The following is a 16,699-nucleotide window of genomic DNA, read 5'->3' as shown; positions in this document are numbered from 1 at the left end:
GTACCATCAGTTCCACACAGTGCACACTGTACCATCAGTTCCACACAGTGCACACTGTAACATCAGTTCCACACTGTGCACACTGTACCATCAGTTCCACACTGTGCACACTGTACCATCAGTTCCACACTGTGCACACTGTACCATCAGTTCCACACATTGCACACTGTACCATCAGTTCCACACAGTGCACACTGTACCATCAGTTCCACACTGTGCACACTGTACCATCAGTTCCACACAGTGCACACTGTACCATCAGTTCCACACAGTGCACACTGTACCATCAGTTCCACACATTGCACACTGTACCATCAGTTCCACACATTGCACACTGTACCGTCAGTTCCACACAGTGCACACTGTACCGTCAGTTCCACACAGTGCACACTGTACCGTCAGTTCCACACAGTGCACACTTTACCATCAGTTCCACACAGTGCACACTGTACCATCTGATCCACACAGTGCGCACTGTTCCATCAGTTCCACACTGTGCACACTGTACCATCAGTTCCACACTGTGCACACTGTACCATCAGTTCCACACTGTGCACACTGTACCATCAGTTCCACACAGTACCATCAGTTGCACACTGTGCACACTGTACCATCAGTTCCACACAGTGCACACTGTACCATCAGTTCCACACAGTGCACACTGTACCATCAGTTCCACACATTGCACACTGTCCCATCAGTTCCACACAGTGCACACTGTACCAACAGTTCCACACAGTGCACACTGTACCAACAGTTCCACACAGTGCACACTGTACCAACAGTTCCACACAGTGCACACTGTACCATCAGTTCCACACAGTGCACACTGTACCATCAGTTCCACACAGTGCACACTGTACCATCAGATCCACACAGTGCACTCTGTAACATCAGATCCACACAGTGCACTCTGTACCATCAGATCCACACAGTGCACACTGTACCATCATTTCCACACGGTGCATACTGTACCATCAGTTCCACTCGGTGCACACTGTACCATCAGTTCCAAACAGTGCACCCTGGACCATCAGATCCACACAGTGTACACTGGACCATCAGATCCACACAGTGCACACTGTACCATCAGATCCACACATTGAACACTTTACCATCAGTTGCACACAGTGCACACTGTACCATCATTTCCACACAGTGCACACTGTACCATCAGATCCATACAGTGCACACTGTACCATCAGATCCATACAGTGCACACTGTACCATCAGATCCATACAGTGCACACTGTACCATCAGTTCCACACATTGCACACTGTCCCATCAGTTCCACACATTGCACACTGTACCATCATTTCCACACATTGCACACTGTAACATCAGTTCCACACAGTGCACACTGTAACATCAGTTCCACACATTGCACACTGTACCATCAGTTCCACACATTGCACACTGTACCATGAGTTCCACACAGTGCACACTGTACCATCAGTTCCACACTGTGCACACTGTACCATCAGTTCCACACAGTGCACACTGTACCATCAGTTCCACACTGTGCACACTGTACCATCAGTTCCACACTGTGCACACTGTACCATCAGTTCCACACAGTGCACACTGTACCATCAGTTCCACACAGTGCACACTGTACCATCAGTTCCACACTGTGCACACTGTACCATCAGTTCCACACATTGCACACTGTACCATCAGTTCCACACAGTGCACACTGTACCATCAGTTCCACACTGTGCACACTGTACCATCAGTTCCACACTGTGCACACTGTACCATCAGTTCCACCTGTGCACACTGTACCATCAGTTCCACACTGTGCACACTGTACCATCAGTTCCACACAGTGCACACTGTACCATCAGTTCCACACAGTGCACACTGTACCATCAGTTCCACACAGTGCACACTGTACCATCAGTTCCACACAGTGCACACTGTACCATCAGTTCCACACTGTGCACTCTGTACCATCAGTTCCACACATTGCACACTGTACCATCAGTTCCACACAGTGCATACTGTACCATCAGTTCCACACAGTGCATACTGTACCATCAGTTCCACACTGTGCACACTGTTCCATTAGTTCCACACTGTGCCCACTGTACCATCAGTTCTACACTGTGCACACTGTACCATCAGTTCCACACATTGCACACTGTACCATCAGTTCCACTCGGTGCACACTACCATCAGTTCCACACAGTGCACACTGTACCATCAGTTCCACACGGTGCACACTGTACCATCAGTTCCACACGGTGCACACTGTAACATCAGTTCCACACGGTGCACACTGTACCATCAGTTCCACACATTTCGCACTGTTCCATCAGTTCCACACGGTGCACACTGTACCATCAGTTCCACACGGTGCACACTGTACCATCAGTTCCACACGGTGCACACTGTTCCATCAGTTCCACACGCTGCACACTGTACCATCAGTTCCACACGGTGCACACTGTACCATCATTTCCACACGGTGCATACTGTACCATCAGTTCCACTCGGTGCACACTGTACCATCAGTTCCAAACAGTGCACCCTGGACCATCAGATCCACACAGTGTACACTGGACCATCAGATCCATACAGTGCACACTGTACCATCAGATCCACACATTGCACACTTTACCATCAGTTGCACACAGTGCACACTGTACCATCATTTCCACACAGTGCACACTGTACCATCAGATCCATACAGTGCACACTGTACCATCAGATCCATACAGTGCACACTGTACCATCAGTTCCACACATTGCACACTGTCCCATCAGTTCCACACATTGCACACTGTACCATCATTTCCACACATTGCACACTGTAACATCAGTTCCACACAGTGCACACTGTAACATCAGTTCCACACATTGCAGACTGTACCATCAGTTCCACACAGTGCACACTGTACCATCAGTTCCACACATTGCACACTGTACCATCAGTTCCACACTGTGCACACTGTACCATCAGTTCCACACTGTGCACACTGTACCATCAGTTCCACACTGTGCACACTGTACCATCAGTTCCACACAGTGCACACTGTACCATCAGTTCCACACACTGCACACTGTACCATCAGTTCCACACACTGCACACTGTACCATCAGTTCCACACAGTGCACACTGTACCATCAGTTCCACACTGTGCACACTGTACCATCAGTTCCACACTGTGCACACTGTACCATCAGTTCCACACTGTGCACACTGTACCATCAGTTCCACACATTGCACACTGTACCATCAGTTCCACACATTGCACACTGTACCATCAGTTCCACACATTGCACACTGTACCATCAGTTCCACACAGTGCACACTGTACCGTCAGTTCCACACAGTGCACACTGTACCGTCAGTTCCACACAGTGCACACTTTACCATCAGTTCCACACAGTGCACACTGTACCATCAGTTCCACACAGTGCGCACTGTTCCATCAGTTCCACACTGTGCACACTGTACCATCAGTTCCACACTGTGCACACTGTACCATCAGTTCCACACTGTGCACACTGTACCATCAGTTCCACACAGTACCATCAGTTGCACACTGTGCACACTGTACCATCAGTTGCACACAGTGCACACAGTACCATCAGTTCCACACAGTGCACACTGTACCATCAGTTCCACACAGTGCACACTGTACCATCAGTTCCACACATTGCACACTGTCCCATCAGTTCCACACAGTGCACACTGTACCAACAGTTCCACACAGTGCACACTGTACCAACAGTTCCACACAGTGCACACTGTACCAACAGTTCCACACAGTGCACACTGTACCATCAGTTCCACACAGTGCACACTGTACCATCAGTTCCACACAGTGCACACTGTACCATCAGATCCACACAGTGCACTCTGTAACATCAGATCCACATAGTGCACTCTGTACCATCAGATCCACACAGTGCACACTGTACCATCATTTCCACACGGTGCATACTGTACCATCAGTTCCACTCGGTGCACACTGTACCATCAGTTCCAAACAGTGCACCCTGGACCATCAGATCCACACAGTGTACACTGGACCATCAGATCCACACAGTGCACACTGTACCATCAGATCCACACATTGCACACTTTACCATCAGTTGCACACAGTGCACACTGTACCATCATTTCCACACAGTGCTCACTGTACCATCAGATCCATACAGTGCACACTGTACCATCAGATCCATACAGTGCACACTGTACCATCAGATCCATACAGTGCACACTGTACCATCAGTTCCACACATTGCACACTGTCCCATCAGTTCCACACATTGCACACTGTACCATCTTTTCCACACATTGCACACTGTAACATCAGTTCCACACAGTGCACACTGTAACATCAGTTCCACACATTGCACACTGTACCATCAGTTCCACACAGTGCACACTGTACCATCAGTTCCACACATTGCACACTGTACCATCTCTTCCACACTGTGCACACTGTACCATCAGTTCCACACTGTGCACACTGTACCATCAGTTCCACACAGTGCACACTGTACCATCAGTTCCACACTGTGCACACTGTACCATCAGTTCCACACTGTGCACACTGTACCATCAGTTCCACACAGTGCACACTGTACCATCAGTTCCACACAGTGCACACTGTACCATCAGTTCCACACAGTGCACACTGTACCATCAGTTCCACACTGTGCACACTGTACCATCAGTTCCACACATTGCACACTGTACCATCAGTTCCACACAGTGCACACTGTACCATCAGTTCCACACTGTGCACACTGTACCATCAGTTCCACACTGTGCACACTGTACCATCAGTTCCACACTGTGCACACTGTACCATCAGTTCCACACAGTGCACACTGTACCATCAGTTCCACACAGTGCACACTGTACCATCAGTTCCACACAGTGCACACTGTACCATCAGTTCCACACAGTGCACACTGTACCATCAGTTCCACACTGTGCACTCTGTACCATCAGTTCCACACATTGCACACTGTACCATCAGTTCCACACAGTGCATACTGTACCATCAGTTCCACACAGTGCATACTGTACCATCAGTTCCACACTGTGCCCAGTGTTCCATCAGTTCCACACTGTGCCCACTGTACCATCAGTTCTACACTGTGCACACTGTACCATCAGTTCCACACATTGCACACTGTACCATCAGTTCCACTCGGTGCACACTGTACCATCTGTTCCACACGGTGCACACTGTACCATCTGTTCCACACGGTGCACACTGTACCATCAGTTCCACACGGTGCACACTGTACCATCAGTTCCACACATTTCGCACTGTTCCATCAGTTCCACACGGTGCACACTGTACCATCAGTTCCACACGGTGCACACTGTACCATCAGTTCCACACATTTCGCACTGTTCCATCAGTTCCACACATTGCACACTGTACCATCAGTTCCACACTGTGCACACTGTACCATCAGTTCCACACTGTACCATCAGTTCCACACTGTACCATCAGTTCCACACATTGCACACTGTACCATCAGTTCCACACAGTGCACACTGCACCATCAGTTCCACACATTGCACTCCGTACCATCAGTTCCACACATTGCACTCTGTACCATCAGTTCCACACATTGCACTCTGTACCATCAGTTCCACACATTGCACTCTATACCATCAGTTCCACACATTGCACTCTGTACCATCAGTTCCACACATTGCACTCTGTACCATCAGTTCCACACATTGCACACTGTACCATCAGATCCACACAGTGCACACTGGACCATCAGATCCACACAGTGAACACTGTCCCATCAGTTCCAAACAGTGCACACTGTCCCATCAGATCCACACAGTGCACACTGTACCATCAGATCCACACAGTGCACACTGTACCATCAGATCCACACAGTGCACACTGGACCATCAGTTCCACACAGTGCACACTGGACCATCAGTTCCACACAGTGCACACTGGACCATCAGTTCCACACATTGCACTCTGTACCATCAGATCCACACATTGCACTCTGTACCATCAGATCCACACATTGCACTCTGTACCATCAGATCCACACAGTACCATCAGTTCCACACAGTGCACACTGTACCATCAGTTCCACACAGTGCACACTGTACCATCAGTTCCACACAGTGCACACTGTACCATCAGTTCCACACAGTGCACACTGTGCCATCAGATCCACACAGTGCACTCTGTAACATCAGATCCACACAGTGCACACTGAACCATCATTTCCACACAGTGCACACTGTACCATCAGTTCCACTAGGTGCACACTGTACCATCAGTTCCAAACAGTGCACACTGGACCATCAGATCCACACAGTGTACACTGGACCATCAGATCCACACAGTGAACACTGTACCATCAGATCCACACAGTGAACACTGTACCATCAGATCCACACATTGCACACTGTACCATCAGTTGCACACAGTGCACACTGTCCCATCATTTCCACACAGTGCACACTGTACCATCAGATCCATACAGTGCACACTGTACCATCAGATCCATACAGTGCACACTGTACCATCAGTTCCACACATTGCACACTGTACCATCAGATCCACATATTGCACACTGTACCATCATTTCCACACATTGCACACTGTACCATCATTTCCACACAGTGCACACTGTAACATCAGTTCCACACATTGCACACTGTACCATCAGATCCACACATTGCACACTGTACCATCAGTTCCACACATTGCACACTGTAACATCAGTTCCACACATTGCACACTGTACCATCATTTCCACACAGTGCACACTGTCACATCAGTTCCACACATTGCACACTGTACCATCAGATCCACACATTGCACACTGTACCATCAGTTCCACACAGTGCACACTGTAACATCAGTTCCACACAGTGCACACTGTACCATTAGATCCACACATTGCACACTGTACCATCAGATCCACACAGTGCACACTGTACCATCATATCCACACAGTGCACACTGTACCATCAGTTCCACTAGGTGCACACTGTACCATCAGTTCCAAACAGTGCACACTGGACCATCAGATCCACACAGTGTACACTGGACCATCAGATCCACACAGTGAACACTGTACCATCAGATCCACACAGTGAACACTGTACCATCAGATCCACACATTGCACACTGTACCATCAGTTGCACACAGTGCACACTGTACCATCATTTCCACACAGTGCACACTGTACCATCAGATCCATACAGTGCACACTGTACCATCAGATCCTTACAGTGCACACTGTACCATCAGATCCATACAGTGCACACTGTACCATCAGTTCCACACATTGCACACTGTACCATCAGATCCACATATTGCACACTGTACCATCATTTCCACACATTGCACACTGTACTATCATTTCCACACAGTGCACACTGTAACATCAGTTCCACACATTGCACACTGTACCATCAGATCCACACATTGCACACTGTGCCATCAGTTCCACCCATTGCACACTGTAACATCAGTTCCACACATTGCACACTGTACCATCATTTCCACACAGTGCACACTGTAACATCAGTTCCACACATTGCACACTGTACCATCAGATCCACACATTGCACACTGTACCATCAGTTCCACACAGTGCACACTGTAACATCAGTTCCACACAGTGCACTCTGTACCATTAGATCCACACATTGCACACTGTACCATCAGATCCATACAGTGCACACAGTACCATCAGATCCATACAGTGCACACTGTCCCATCAGTTTAACACAGTGCACACTGTAACATCAGTTCCACACAGTGCACACTGTACCATCAGATCCACAAATTGCACACTGTACTATCAGTTCCACACAGTGCACACAGTACCATCAGATCCACACAGTGCACACTGCACCATCAGTTCCACACAGTGCACACTGGAACATCAGATCCACACATTGCACTCTTTACCATCAGTTCCACATAGTGCACACTGTACCATTAGTTCCACACATTGCACTCTTTACCATCCCTTCCACACAGTGCACAGTGTACCATTAGTTCCACACATGTTGCACTGTACCAGCAGTTCCACACGGTGCACACTGTACCATCAGATCCACACAGTGCACACTGTACCATCAGATCCACACAGTGCACACTGTACCATCAGATCCACACAGTGCACACTGGACTATCAGTTCCACACAGTGCACACTGGACCATCAGTTCCACACAGTGCACACGGGACCATCAGTTCCACACAGTGCACACTGTACCATCAGTTCCACACATTGCACACTGTACCATCAGATCCACATATTGCACACTGTACCATCATTTCCACACATTGCACACTGTACCATCATTTCCACACAGTGCACACTGTAACATCAGTTCCACACATTGCACACTGTACCATCAGATCCACACATTGCACACTGTACCATCAGTTCCACACATTGCACACTGTACCATCAGTTCCACACATTGCACACTGTAACATCAGTTCCACACATTGCACACTGTACCATCATTTCCACACAGTGCACACTGTACCATCAGTTCCACACATTGCACACTGTACCATCAGATCCACACATTGCACACTGTACCATCAGTTCCACACAGTGCACACTGTAACATCAGTTCCACACAGTGCACACTGTACCATTAGATCCACACATTGCACACTGTACCATCAGATCCATACAGTGCACACAGTACCATCAGATCCATACAGTGCACACTGTCCCATCAGTTTAACACAGTGCACATTGTAACATCAGTTCCACACAGTGCACACTGTACCATCAGATCCACAAATTGCACACTGTACTATCAGTTCCACACAGTGCACACAGTACCATCAGATCCACACAGTGCACACTGCACCATCAGTTCCACACAGTGCACACTGGAACATCAGATCCACACATTGCACTCTTTACCATCAGTTCCACATAGTGCACACTGTACCATTAGTTCCACACATTGCACTCTTTACCATCCCTTCCACACAGTGCACAGTGTACCATTAGTTCCACACATTTTGCAGTGTACCAGCAGTTCCACACGGTGCGCACTGGACCATCAGTTCCACACAGTGCACACTGGACCATCAGTTCCACACAGTGCACACTGGACCATCAGTTCCACACAGTGCACACTGGACCATCAGTTCCACACATTGCACTCTGTACCATCAGATCCACACATTGCACTCTGTACCATCAGATCCACACATTGCACTCTGTACCATCAGATCCACACAGTACCATCAGTTCCACACAGTGCACACTGTACCATCAGTTCCACACAGTGCACACTGTACCATCATTTCCACACAGTGCACACTGTACCATCAGTTCCACTAGGTGCACACTGTACCATCAGTTCCAAACAGTGCACACTGGACCATCAGATCCACACAGTGTACACTGGACCATCAGATCCACACAGTGAACACTGTACCATCAGATCCACACAGTGAACACTGTACCATCAGATCCACACATTGCACACTGTACCATCAGTTGCACACAGTGCACACTGTACCATCATTTCCACACAGTGCACACTGTACCATCAGATCCATACAGTGCACACTGTACCATCAGATCCATACAGTGCACACTGTACCATCAGTTCCACACATTGCACACTGTACCATCAGATCCACATATTGCACACTGTACCATCATTTCCACACATTGCACACTGTACCATCATTTCCACACAGTGCACACTGTAACATCAGTTCCACACATTGCACACTGTACCATCAGATCCACACATTGCACACTGTACCATCAGTTCCACACATTGCACACTGTAACATCAGTTCCACACATTGCACACTGTACCATCATTTCCACACAGTGCACACTGTAACATCAGTTCCACACATTGCACACTGTACCATCAAATCCACACATTGCAGACTGTACCATCAGTTCCACACAGTGCACACTGTAACATCAGTTCCACACAGTGCACACTGTACCATTAGATCCACACATTGCACACTGTACCATCAGATCCATACAGTGCACACAGTACCATCAGATCCATACAGTGCACACTGTCCCATCAGTTTAACACAGTGCACACTGTAACATCAGTTCCACACAGTGCACACTGTACCATCAGATCCACAAATTGCACACTGGACCATCAGTTCCACACAGTGCACACTGGACCATCAGTTCCACACAGTGCACACGGGACCATCAGTTCCACACAGTGCACACGGGACCATCAGTTCCACACAGTGCACACGGGACCATCAGTTCCACACAGTGCACACTGGACCATCAGTTCCACACAGTGCACACTGGACCATCAGTTCCACACATTGCACTCTGTACCATCAGATCCACACATTGCACTCTGTACCATCAGATCCACACATTGCACTCTGTACCATCAGATCCACACAGTACCATCAGTTCCACACAGTGCACACTGTACCATCAGTTCCACACAGTGCACACTGTACCATCAGTTCCACACAGTGCACACTGTACCATCAGTTCCACGCAGTGCACACTGTACCATCAGATCCACACAGTGCACACTGTACCATCAGATCCACACAGTGCACACTGTACCATCAGAGCCACACAGTGCACTCTGTAACATCAGAGCCACACAGTGCACTCTGTAACATCTGATCCACACAGTGCACTCTGTAACATCAGATCCACACAGTGCACTCTGTAACATCAGATCGACACAGTGCACTCTGTAACATCAGATCCACACAGTGCACTCTGTACCATCAGTTCCACTAGGTGCACACTGTACCATCAGTTCCAAACAGTGCACACTGGACCATGAGATCCGCACAGTGTACACTGGACCATCAGATCCACACAGTGAACACTGTACCATCAGATCCACACATTGCACACTGTACCATCAGTTGCACACAGTGCACACTGTACCATCATTTCCACACAGTGCACACTGTACCATCAGATCCACACAGTGCACACTGGACCATCAGTTCCACACAGTGCACACTGGACCATCAGTTCCACACAATGCACACTGGACCATCAGTTCCACACATTGCACTCTGTACCATCAGATCCACACATTGCACACTGGACCATCAGTTCCACACATTGCACTCTGTACCATCAGATCCACACAGTGCACACTGTACCATCAGATCCACACAGTGCACACTGGACTATCAGTTCCACACAGTGCACACTGGACCATCAGTTCCACACAGTGCACACTGGACCATCAGTTCCACACAGTGCACACGGGACCATCAGTTCCACACAGTGCACACGGGACCATCAGTTCCACACAGTGCACACGGGACCATCAGTTCCACACAGTGCACACTGGACCATCAGTTCCACACATTGCACTCTGTACCATCAGATCCACACATTGCACTCTGTACCATCAGATCCACACATTGCACTCTGTACCATCAGATCCACACAGTACCATCAGTTCCACACAGTGCACACTGTACCATCAGTTCCACACAGTGCACACTGTACCATCAGTTCCACACAGTGCACACTGTACCATCAGTTCCACACAGTGCACACTGTACCATCAGTTCCACACAGTGCACACTGTACCATCAGAGCCGCACAGTGCACACTGTACCATCAGAGCCGCACAGTGCACACTGTACCATCAGAGCCGCACAGTGCACTCTGTAACATCAGAGCCACACAGTGCACTCTGTAACATCTGATCCACACAGTGCAATCTGTAACATCAGATCCACACAGTGCACTCTGTACCATCAGATCCACACAGTGCACTCTGTAACATCAGATCCACACAGTGCACTCTGTAACATCAGATCCACACAGTGCACTCTGTAACATCAGATCCACACAGTGCACTCTGTACCATCAGTTCCACTAGGTGCACACTGTACCATCAGTTCCAAACAGTGCACACTGGACCATGAGATCCGCACAGTGTACACTGGACCATCAGATCCACACAGTGAACACTGTACCATCAGATCCACACATTGCACACTGTACCATCAGTTGCACACAGTGCACACTGTACCATCATTTCCACACAGTGCACACTGTACCATCAGATCCACACAGTGCACACTAGACCATCAGTTCCACACAGTGCACACTGGACCATCAGTTCCACACAATGCACACTGGACCATCAGTTCCACACATTGCACTCTGTACCATCAGATCCACACATTGCACTCTGTACCATCAGATCCACACATTGCACTCTGTACCATCAGATCCACACAGTACCATCAGTTCCACACAGTGCACACTGTACCATCAGTTCCACACAGTGCACACTGTACCATCAGTTCCACACAGTGCACACTGTACCATCAGTTCCACACAGTGCACTCTGTACCATCAGTTCCACACAGTGCACTCTGTACTATCAGTTCCACACAGTGCACTCTGTATCATCAGTTCCACACAGTGCACACTGTACCATCAGATCCACACAGTGCACTCTGTTACATCAGATCCACACAGTGCACTCTGTTACATCAGATCCACACAGTGCACTCTGTTACATCAGATCCACACAGTGCACACTGTACCATCATTTCCACACAGTGCGCACTGTACCATCAGTTCCACTAGGTGCACACTGTACCATCAGTTCCACACAGTGCACACTGGACCATCAGATCCAAACAGTGCACACTGGACCATCAGATCCACACAGTGTACACTGGACCATCAGATCCACACAGTGAACACTGTACCATCAGATCCACACATTGCACACTGTACCATCAGATCCACACATTGCACACTGTACCATCATTTCCACACAGTGCACACTGTAACATCAGTTCCACACATTGCACACTGTACCAACAGATCCACACATTGCAAACTGTACCATCAGATCCACACATTGCACTCTGTACCATCAGATCCACACAGTGCACACTGTACCATCAGATCCACACAGTGCACACTGTACCATCAGATCCACACAGTGCACACTGGACTATCAGTTCCACACAGTGCACACTGGACCATCAGTTCCACACAGTGCACACTGGACCATCAGTTCCACACAGTGCACACGGGACCATCAGTTCCACACAGTGCACACGGGACCATCAGTTCCACACAGTGCACACGGGACCATCAGTTCCACACAGTGCACACTGGACCATCAGTTCCACACATTGCACTCTGTACCATCAGATCCACACATTGCACTCTGTACCATCAGATCCACACATTGCACTCTGTACCATCAGATCCACACAGTACCATCAGTTCCACACAGTGCACACTGTACCATCAGTTCCACACAGTGCACACTGTACCATCAGTTCCACACAGTGCACACTGTACCATCAGTTCCACACAGTGCACACTGTACCATCAGAGCCGCACAGTGCACACTGTACCATCAGAGCCGCACAGTGCACTCTGTAACATCAGAGCCACACAGTGCACTCTGTAACATCTGATCCACACAGTGCACTCTGTAACATCAGATCCACACAGTGCACTCTGTACCATCAGATCCACACAGTGCACTCTGTAACATCAGATCCACACAGTGCACTCTGTAACATCAGATCCACACAGTGCACTCTGTAACATCAGATCCACACAGTGCACTCTGTACCATCAGTTCCACTAGGTGCACACTGTACCATCAGTTCCAAACAGTGCACACTGGACCATGAGATCCGCACAGTGTACACTGGACCATCAGATCCACACAGTGAACACTGTACCATCAGATCCACACATTGCACACTGTACCATCAGTTGCACACAGTGCACACTGTACCATCATTTCCACACAGTGCACACTGTACCATCAGATCCACACAGTGCACACTAGACCATCAGTTCCACACAGTGCACACTGGACCATCAGTTCCACACAATGCACACTGGACCATCAGTTCCACACATTGCACTCTGTACCATCAGATCCACACATTGCACTCTGTACCATCAGATCCACACATTGCACTCTGTACCATCAGATCCACACAGTACCATCAGTTCCACACAGTGCACACTGTACCATCAGTTCCACACAGTGCACACTGTACCATCAGTTCCACACAGTGCACACTGTACCATCAGTTCCACACAGTGCACACTGTACCATCAGTTCCACACAGTGCACTCTGTACCATCAGTTCCACACAGTGCACTCTGTACCATCAGTTCCACACAGTGCACTCTGTATCATCAGTTCCACACAGTGCACACTGTACCATCAGATCCACACAGTGCACTCTGTTACATCAGATCCACACAGTGCACTCTGTTACATCAGATCCACACAGTGCACACTGTACCATCATTTCCACACAGTGCGCACTGTACCATCAGTTCCACTAGGTGCACACTGTACCATCAGTTCCAAACAGTGCACACTGGACCATCAGATCCAAACAGTGCACACTGGACCATCAGATCCACACAGTGTACACTGGACCATCAGATCCACACAGTGAACACTGTACCATCAGATCCACACATTGCACACTGTACCATCAGATCCACACATTGCACACTGTACCATCATTTCCACACAGTGCACACTGTAACATCAGTTCCACACATTGCACACTGTACCAACAGCTCCACACATTGCAAACTGTACCATCAGATCCACACATTGCACACTGCACCATCAGATCCACACAGTGCACACTGTACCATCAGATCCACACACTGCACACTGTACCATCAGTTCCACACAGTGCACACTGTACCATCAGTTCCACACAGTGCAAACTGTACCATCAGTTCCACACAGTGCACACTGTACCATCAGATCCACACAGTGCACTCTGTAACATCAGATCCACACAGTGCACTCTGTAACATCAGATCCACACAGTGCACTCTGTAACATCAGATCCACACAGTGCACTCTGTACCATCATTTCCACACAGTGCACACTGTACCATCAGTTCCACTAGGTGCACACTGTACCATCAGTTCCAAACAGTGCACACTGGACCATCAGATCCACACAGTGTACACTGGACCATCAGATCCACACAGTGAACACTGTACCATCAGTTGCACACAGTGCACACAGTACCATCATTTCCACACAGTGCACACTGTACCATCAGATCCATACAGTGCACACTGTACCATCAGATCCATACAGTGCACACTGTACCATCAGTTCCACACATTGCACACTGTACCATCAGTTCCACACATTGCACACTGTACCATTAGATACACACATTGCACACTGTACCATCAGATCCATACAGTGCACACTGTACCATCAGATCCATACAGTGCACACTGTACCATCAGTTCCACACAGTGCACACTGTAACATCAGTTCCACACATTGCACACTGTACCATCAGATCCACACATTGCACACTGTACCATCAGTTTAACACAGTGCACACTGTAACATCAGTTCCACACAGTGCACACTGGACCATCAGTTCCACACATTTTGCACTGTACCGGCAGTTCCACACGGTGCACACTGTACCGTCAGTTCCACACAGTGCACACTGTACCATTAGTTCCACACATTGCACTCCTCACCATCCCATCCACACAGTGCACAGTGTACCATTAGTTCCACACATTGCACTCCTTCCCATCAGTTCCACACAGTGCACACTGTACCATCAGTTCCACATAGTGCACACTGGACCATCAGTTCCACACATTTTGCACTGTACCAGCAGTTCCACACGGTGCACACTGTACCGTCAGTTCCACACAGTGCACACTGTCCCGTCAGTTCCACACAGTGCACACTGTACCGTCAGTTCCACACAGTGCACACTGCACCGTCAGTTCCACACAGTGCACACTGTTCCGTCAGTTCCACACAGTGCACACTGTTCCGTCAGTTCCACACAGTGCACACTGTAACATCAGTTCCACACAGTGCACACTGTAACATCAGTTCCACACAGTGCACACTGTACCATCAGATCCACAAATTGCACACTGTACCATCAGATCCACATAGTGCACACTGTACCATTAGTTCCACACATTGCTCTCCTTCCCATCAGTTCCACACAGTGCACACTGTACCATCAGTTCCACATAGTGCACACTGGACCATCAGTTCCACACATTTTGCACTGTACCAGCAGTTCCACACGGTGCACACTGTACCGTCAGTTCCACACAGTGCACACTGTCCCGTCAGTTCCACACAGTGCACACTGTCCCGTCAGTTCCACACAGTGCACACTGTACCGTCAGTTCCACACAGTGCACACTGTTCCGTCAGTTCCACACAGTGCACACTGTTCCGTCAGTTCCACACAGTGCACACTGTTCCGTCAGTTCCACACAGTGCACACTGTTCCGTCAGTTCCACACAGTGCACAATGTTCCGTCAGTTCCACACAGTGCACACTGTTCCGTCAGTTCCACACAGTGCACACTGTTCCGTCAGTTCCACACAGTGCACACTGTACCGTCAGATCCACACAGTGCACAATGTACCGTCAGATCCACACAGTGCACTCTGTACCGTAAGATCCACACAGTGCACACTGTACCGTCAGATCCACACATTGCACACTGTACCGTCAGTTCCACACATTGCCCACTGTACCATCAGTTCCACACAGTGCACACTTTACCATCAGTTCCACACAGTGCACACTGTACCATCAGTTCCACACAGTGCACACTGTACCATCAGTTCCACACAGTGCACACTGTCCCAACAGTTCCACGCAGTGCACACTG

Source organism: Heterodontus francisci, chromosome 32 (genome assembly GCF_036365525.1).
Source record: "Heterodontus francisci isolate sHetFra1 chromosome 32, sHetFra1.hap1, whole genome shotgun sequence".
NCBI classification, from domain to species: domain Eukaryota; kingdom Metazoa; phylum Chordata; class Chondrichthyes; order Heterodontiformes; family Heterodontidae; genus Heterodontus; species Heterodontus francisci.
Note: the sequence above shows the minus strand (reverse complement) of the source record.